This window comes from Lepisma saccharinum, chromosome 2, assembly GCF_977018435.1.
Source record: "Lepisma saccharinum chromosome 2, izLepSacc3.1, whole genome shotgun sequence".
NCBI classification, from domain to species: Eukaryota; Metazoa; Arthropoda; class Insecta; order Zygentoma; family Lepismatidae; genus Lepisma; species Lepisma saccharinum.
Window position 1 is genome coordinate 119,276,897 of NC_139230.1, and position 8,840 is coordinate 119,285,736.

Below are 8,840 nucleotides of genomic sequence, written 5' to 3' on the forward strand. Positions count from 1 at the left end.
CAGACGAAGTCTTACCACTAATTGTTTCAGAACGATCTTGTTGACCATCTGGAATCAAACTTTCTTCAACTACTTGTCCCTGCATCGTTAAATATTATTTGTTGGCACCTGCATCCAAATTGACTTTATATCTCTTGAAGAAGGGATATCCAAATAACAAATATGCCTCTAAATTCTTTACCACGTAGACTTGATCTTCGAAAGTGCGTCCTGCAATTTCAAAATGAATTGTTCGACATCCTACAATACGGAACCTTTCATGCCCTACAAAATCCTTTAATCTTAGACCTGGACATCTTTGAAGTTTTAAGCCTGGTATTTTCTCTCGGAGCTTTACCCAAACGTTATAATTCATAACAGTGTATTAGCTTCCTGTATCCAATGCACATCTTATTTCAATCCTAAGACTTCTATTAAAATTTCTGGCTTCTTGCTGCAATTCCTAGTTACTTCGAAAACGGTAAACAATTGAGGACTAGCTTTGTAAGGAAGGGGTCCCGGGGTCGATACCTGGTGGATGAACATGGCACAGTAGTTCGGATCCCACTTCAAACCGTAGGTCCAGTCCCGATTAGCCTTACTGTGCATAAAGTGGACTTAAAACACCAACCCAAACCAATTGAGGACTAAAATTGGTAAACGACCTAAGTGCCAAAAGCGAAACTGTTGGGAAATCGCATCGTTCCGCACATCAGCCCGTAAGAACGTGCACACTAGTGACCACTTTACACGCCCATTGAACTACTTAGAGGGCTACCAGCCACATTTCACGTTTACTACATTATAAAACATGGCACATTTCACATTTTAACGTGGAAACGGTGTTTGAATTATTGTGGCACTTACATCGTTTATCAATTTTAGTCTTCAATTTTTCTTCTTCAGAATTTGGACAGGAATTTGTATCCAGATACAAAACTTCAACTTCTCATCTCTAATAAATTTGTCTTCGCTCTCACAAACATCAAGATTGTGTAGCGTTGTAGACGGGAGAGCTCCTTCTACAACGATCTCTGGTTTAAATTCGCTCGACTGGTAGAAGGAATTTCCCATGAAGGCGCTCTAGGGTTTAAAGAACAGTCTTCTGGAATTTCGTCAGTCTGCATTCCACATTCTTTCTTTCGAGACTGGTTCCACTTTCTCTGATTCTGGTTTTTATTCCAGAATGTTCTCCTACCAGCATCCTGCTTTGGGAACCTTCGGTTTCCATTAAACCCTTGGTTTGTCTGCTCAAGTCTCTTATTTTCTTCTTCTCCATTCTTCACGGAAAGCGCAAGATTTCCAACTCGTAGATGAGGATTTCGCCGTTCATTAGTTCGTTGGTTATGGGCTTTCCATCCTTCCATTTGTATGGAAACTTCGAACCTTCCCAGGAAACTCGTTAGTGGTCTATGTTGGTTGGAACTCGAGTTAGCAACAATTGTCGGACTCGTGAGAGTAACTGTCTGATAATCAGGTTCAGCACTTATGACTGGTTGATGTTTTCTGATAAATTGCAGTACGTTGCATACACCTCCCAACAATATTTTTCTAATGATAACCCTGTACCTTTGCTGTAACGCCTATTCCTCAGCGTATTAATTTCCCTCTGTTTCGCTTTGAAATAAATACTGCTTCCTAAATGCAGAGCAGAAATGTTCAATGTGTTCAATTTATTTTCATTTGCCATAAACTAAGCCTTGGCCTTACCATAAAATTAGCGAAGGTAGGACTTTTAGTCTATACTTCATGGACATCTTCGTTAAGTCCATGTATATATTTATCTCTTCTAGGGACCTTTCTGCTGATACCGAGTTTATTTCACCATTCAACGTAGTGATGGAACTGACGTCAGACATTCTGAATATTCGGTTAGTCGAATTGACGAAGTAGAAATTAGACTCAACAAACTGGTCTGGTGAGCTGCCTCTAGTTCGTCTTAATCTTCAGCTCCTTTTTTGTTTCTTCCCTAGGCATGGATCAGAGTGCGTACTAGATCCAGAACTAGAAGAATGTGAGCAGCAAGATGTTCTTACACGTAGCCTCTTCGGTAGAGATTCCATCTCTTCGATTCTATTTTTTTTGCTTAGCTGCAAATTTTCCAGCTTTGAGGATAATGTTTTTTAATATCAATTTGTTGCGTTTGGAACAAAGGTCTTTCTTATCTCACCTTCCAAATTTACGGATATTTCTATCTAACTTTTCTTCATATCGGTTAAAAAACCGTAGTTTACATTATCTTTCTCCTCTCGAACTTTTATTTCTTTGTGCAAACACTCTTGTAGCTGTTTAAATTGATTAGCATCTATCTGTCTATCTTCTCTCCCTTGTTCGACTAGCTCTTTATATATTTTTCCTCCATCTTCTCTGACTTTAGCTATCGCTTCTGATATTTATTTTCCAGATTTATTTTAAAATCTTCGAACATTGCTTATTTATTTCTCGTTTCCTTTGTCTTTCTGAATTATCTTCCTTTTCTTTCTATCTTTGCTTCCTTTCTTAAATTTTTTTTTTAGTCTTTGTTTCTTTTTTGCTTCTCTCTCTCTTTTAAAGTCAGCCATAAAGGAGTTCATCATTTGTCTTCAACTATCATTTGCTGGGGGTGGAGTAACTTGCTTTTCCGCGCGTTGGCTAAATTTAACTTCCACATTCGCCGCTTCATCATAACCTGTGGTCCTATGTGCGCAACTTTCCTTAGTGTCTGATGCAACTAGAGCATAGTAACAAAGTTCCATCCTTCTTCTCTTCACTCGTACAGCAAAACGAAAGAAGATGAGAAATGGAGAAGAAATAAGAGGTCGGGCTAATTTCTGTGTTAAAGGGATTGCTGGGTTTGTGACCTTGAAGAATAGGATCTTAGCTTCAGTGCTTGGGGCAACCATCTCCTTGGCCTCCCCTACCTCCTTCTCAGTTCCTTACTGGTAAAATTTTATATAATTTTAAAATGTAATCTACCATTATAGTGCCCCCCCCCCCATGACTTTACTATTTCTAAATAGGAAACAAAGAGAGAGAGAGAGAGAGGGAGAGGGAGAGATGGGGAGGGAGATGTATGCAACACTCACACAAATACAGATATTATTATTTGTTCTTTGTATGTGTTTTCGATATTATTCTCAATAAAGTACATCATTTGGAGTCAAAAGTAATTGCTTATCTTTGAAAACCCCCCCTACTGTAAAATTTTGGTCGTGGTGGGATTTTATAACAAGATCGCAGGTGGAAGGAAAATCCCTCCCCCGTCTTCTGGGATTTGGCACCTTGGATGTGACCATCAGCACTATGATACTATTGCAGCTAGACGTACAATATCATTTTCCTGGGTAACGGAAGAATTCAACTCACCGATAGACCCCCTGACCCGACAATAAACTACAGCAACTTACAGACAAAATCTGTCACACGGCCTACAACTTGGTGGTTATTGTTTACATTCAATCCTCTGAAGTATTCGACTAATAATGTATTCCGCAAATTAACGATGTTTTCAAATTCACTTTAATTGTCTTATTCGACTAGCACCATTGATGAGCGATGATAATTCTGTGTTTAGATAATAACATATTTGTAAATTAAATTATGCATATGCAGCTAGCAAAAAGTAGGAAGAGAAACTAACAACAATAGACTGTCCCAACTAAATCAAGACGTATGGTAGCCTTCGTCAATGGTTACAAACTAAAATTATTAAATATTGTCGACTACAGACTTCTGGTGCTTGCCTCTCTCCAGAAACAACCTACTCATTTGTGCAATGAGAAAACCGAAATGATTATAAGAATCTTCAGAAATGTCAATGTTGTATTCATAAGTTTTTATACGTTCAAATTAAAATATTTCATAGTGCGAAGGTGAGGGGCATTCCCCCCTTGGTCCTCCCTCTGGGTACGGATCTGACTTACATAATCAAAATTAAGGTTTTGACGCTACTCAAGAAGAACTCACCGTTTGGCGCCCCCTCTCCCCGAGAGCAGCGCCCCGGGTCCTTAAGCAGGCCTGATTACGAAGATACTTGAATAATACATTCTCATATGTAGGCGGTCAATTTCCTTTAAAATTATCATGTTGATACAAATTCAGTGAAATAAAATATTCAACTTCCCATTGGAAAATATTACTATCGTAATTAGAATTATGGAAGCTACTTGGAGCAATGAATAAATTACTAGGGAGGAAATTAGAAGAACGTTTATAGACAATGAATGTCCGGGCAACCCATTGTCCAATCTGAGCAAGAGGTTCGGACTGCAGCAGGGTTCATGTTTCGTGTACACATCCTGCTACACATTCCTCACGATATTGTTTCCAGAACTATAGTTACAATTGTTCGCAGAACGAAACAATGTACTTTTTGCAAATACGAAGATATACAAGGATATCACGTGATAATTTCCACGGAAATGTCAGATTGCTGACGTATGTGTGCATTCGTTTAGCTGTTCTCGAGAAGGGTGGCACATTTTGTTGGGTGCTGTCTTGCGGAGTGGTCGGTAGCAGGTAAATATCGACGAAACAATGAGTGACATCATCCTCAACTCCACAGCAGCAAACATTGAAGGAACACTGGCTCCTCAAGGTAAGAAGAACATTAAGCCCCTTCCAATAATTTTCTTCTTCTTCGTAGTTAATCTGTTCCTGTTTAGTAACCATAGGTCTATATTTTTAACACCAAAAATTGTCTCTCTCTTGCTTGATCCGTACTCAATGATGTATTTCAAAATTTTGCAGTGGAGAGAGTTACTTGTCATGAAGTATCTTCATATTTTCCGCATAAATTATAGCCTGTATATAATCAAAAGAATAACACTCCCCCCGCCCTTCGAATAACACTTCGTATCCGTATTTATCCAAGTTATGGAGTTCTTTACTTAGATTGTCCTAACTGAAGGGGTACGATCTGTCCCGACCTCTTCCCTCCCACACTATGCGTAACTGTCTATCGTTCACAATGAAGATAGTGATGGTGAGAGGTAAGAGGAAAACGGGATGGAGGAGGGAAAATGAGTGTGGGAGTTTTATGGGATAAATAAATTACTACTGAAAGCTTTCATTGGTGAAGAATGCCACTTGTCAAATTTAAAATAGAATTTTGTTGACTAAAGCAAATCCACTCTTTCGTAATAATTTCTAATCACAAAGAACGTGAAAGAAGACAATGCAAAAACTTGACTCTGTCAATTTGGTATTAGATTTTGTCATTCTCTACATGTAGAAAAGATGTAATTTATTTGTAACGCATTAGTAGAGAATGGAGAAGTAGTGTAATCGTCTGCAAACTCACTACTATATAATACCGTTTAGAGGACACTGCCGCATTTTCATTAATGCTTCATGAATAAATAACACTATTATTGAAATAATAATAATAATAATAATAATACTTATGCACTAACCTTGTCATTATTTATATCGAAATTTCATGGCGATAGGTTCTACTTCAATAAAGTTTCTTTGAAATTCAAATCTTTGAAATAAAATGTTGCTATTCATATCTTCCTCATTGTTGCATAAATATTATCTCGCCAACTTCACTTCCTCCAGTTGTTGCTCTCAATGTTAAGTGTTATACCACCAAGAAAAAAAAGTTAAGATTCCACAGGTTCATAATTCTTACTGAAGAAACTTTAAGACTTTGCGATACCTACATGAATAAAGATAAAATAGTGTACGTGAAATGTGTTGCCGAGAAAGCAGCAAGAGAAGTCAAGGTTCCAGGAAGTGTGAAACTTAGGAACAAAATCCTTACTTTAAATTGTGACTGTGAGCAACTTTTCCAGCCCGCCTCCTTTCCTTCCTTTCCACCTAATTCTCCTTCCAGAGCAAGATCAAAGTCACTGTAAACCAAAACACGTGATTTGAGTTTGTTTATTGGTTAAGTCTCAACTTAGCTCGTAAAAGAGTCACGTGGATTTGTTTCCATCTCTTTCATTCTTGCAGTGAAAAGAGAGTAGATATTTTAGAGCAAATTTTGAACGATGGCATATTTATCTATGTTGATTTTGATTAATTTTTATGAAGTGGTGCAGAGAAACGAAGTAAAGTAAACCAAATCAATCAATCAACAATTTTTCTGAATTTTATCGTATTTCTTTTTCTCCTTGTAGATGGACGTTCGGACGAACCTTTGTCGGGCATATTTGGGGGCCGTTGGACGGCGGCTGTTGTATTCATCGCTGTTATCTCGATCCTCTTCTTCATGGCACTAGCTATCGAATATCTGCTTCGACGCTGTTTTGGCGCAAGGATGTGGAAGAAAGACAGTTATATGAAACCTGTAAGTTTTACATTTGCATTTGTGTAAATTTCTTTTCTTTCTTAGAAATGAAATGTATAGTGTAATGCAGTTGACATGGAAATGTGAATTTTCGTACAGGCAAATATATGCTTATGAATAACCGATATCATCACCAGGATAAATTGGATAGATATTAAACTAATCCTATCAGTATGCTTGACATCACGATTGCATTGATGGTCAACGATATCAATATATTCGAAATTTAAGTTTTATGTCGGGCTGGCATGTTTAAAAATAATGTTTACAGATCACATTTTTTAGCGTTTATTTTTTCATGTGCTGGTCACATTTCAAATTGAATATTAAATGTTGTCATGGCTCTACATTTTATTACATTTACAACAAATTTGGTCAATGAAAGTTGGGTCTTGACTCATACCGACTCATACCGGCCACGGATATGAAAGTTGTTGTAGTTCGAAAAATGATAGCTTGTTCCCTTTCAGGCTATTTCTAAACCTACATAAGCTTTTTTAAAATATTCTAAACCGTTTTTCTTGACACCGTCTGAAAGTTGGCCCTCAACTCGTACCGGCAAGTGTTCATTTCGAGTCTCCCTTCAGGCTATTTCTAAACCTACAAGCGTATTCGCATAACTTCTATACCTTTTTTTTCTGTTTCTCTTGATGCGAGTGGGATCGTGAAAATTGACCGTTCCCATTTGTAAACCTACGCGTGCGTGTTTAAACTTTTATTTTACTCTCATCTTGAGTAAAGAGAGAAAAATAATGTGTGAAAGTATAACTCTCTCTTTACGTGTGTGTGTGTGTGTGTCATCTTTTTTTAATTGGATTGTGAAATTCGCACACTATCTTGATGTTCGTTCTATCGTTGACGACCACTTGTTTCCTTTTCGACGTGTTGATGACGAACATGGGTCTGTGTGCCTTGAATTCGCTTGGAGTGTAGTATACATCTATATTTCCCTCGGTCGCTCTTTTGTAACAGGCGTATGCTTCGTATAATTTAAGAAAATCATCTGTGTTGTGTCGAGGTTGTGATTTTCGCGCGGGAAAACTTCTTTTCTTCCGTTCTTGAGGTATGCGTTCTTGATCTTACAGTTGTCGAACTTGCTGGAATTTTTTTCTTGGTCGTTGTCCCTCCCAGTCCGAAAGGGTACTATGACGAAATCTGGCATGTCTTACTGTATGTTGTTGAATTGCGTCGTAACGTAGAATTCGTAATGATTACCGGAAGCGAGTTTCTGCACGCATTGGTAACTGTAAAATTGAATGGGTACCTGTGGATTTTTCAAAATATCCGCTTTATACTTGAGAGCGTGGTTGGTTTCGTACTTCACAACTGGAATTCTCAACTCTATGGTTCGAATGATGGATGCATTTTGCTGCTTCGGGCAAAGTGTTTGGAAGCGGAGTGATCCCGTCCGGACTCAAGTTACTGTATCGCATCAAAACATTGTTGTCGTTCGAAGATCTGGGAAAAGTGATTCTCAAACCTCCTTTCCACATGATCTCCTTGTAGTCTGAGAAGAAACCCGGTAGTGGACCCATGGGAAACAGTACCGTGTGACTTTTTGTTGATATTTTTGTTCCTGCTTCGAATCCTCCTGCTTGCTAGTAAGCGGCCAACGTTCCCACTACCGTGGATGTGATTCCTGGATAATCGACTCTATCGATGACCGTTCCATGTTTTCTGACTTCAACTTGCGAGAACAGGTAGGTTACGAAGTTTTCCACGAGTTTCAAATTTTGGTTGGTAGGGAATGCTTTTCCGTTTTCTTTTTTCACCACGTTGAATTTAACGTACAGGTCTGATCTGTGAGTATGAACGAATCCGTCCCCTACGTCCACATCAAACTCGATTTCCCGGTTCCGTTCGTTGAGATTGGCGAACGTGCGACGGTGTTGAGGGAAAGATTGGAATTCGTAACTTTCGATTTGCTCCATGATGGTTATTTATTATCTGTTGATCTCCACGATGGGCGTGGAAGTTGCTCCTACGAAATTCACAACTTCTCCTTTTTCGTTTGCCACCACTAACTCAATTTGGTGGATTCTATTGCGGCATATGGGAAAGTAGATTGTTTTGAGGGCGTGAAGATGATCGGTTCCATGAATTCCGAATTTGGTTTGAAAGTTGCAATGATTCCCGTTTGCTTGTGACTGCCGATATTGTCTGCTTTTGTGATCATGCCTTCCGGCACGTTGCAGTGAACGTTCAGTCTCTCGATGGCCAGAAGTACTGGCAGTTATACCTTGCTCCATTTGTCTCATAATATTGGCCAATTCCTGATCTGTCAACATTTCTTTCTTCAAGGTATCGGCATGAAATGGGTTTACCAACATGGCCAAATTAACATTACTAACATAATCAGAATCCGATTCTTCCGTGTGATAATCTCTCCAATCATACATACGAGATAATAAATCAGAAGTCACATTTTGCTTAGAGGGTATGTGCACCACTTCAAACTTATAACAAGAGAGTTTCTCCATCCATCTCGCATATTTGGAATATTTCCTAGATTGTTTAACCATATAACTAAGGCTCATATTATCTAATTGAATAATAAAAGGCTGAATTTTCAGACAGTATTCAAAAC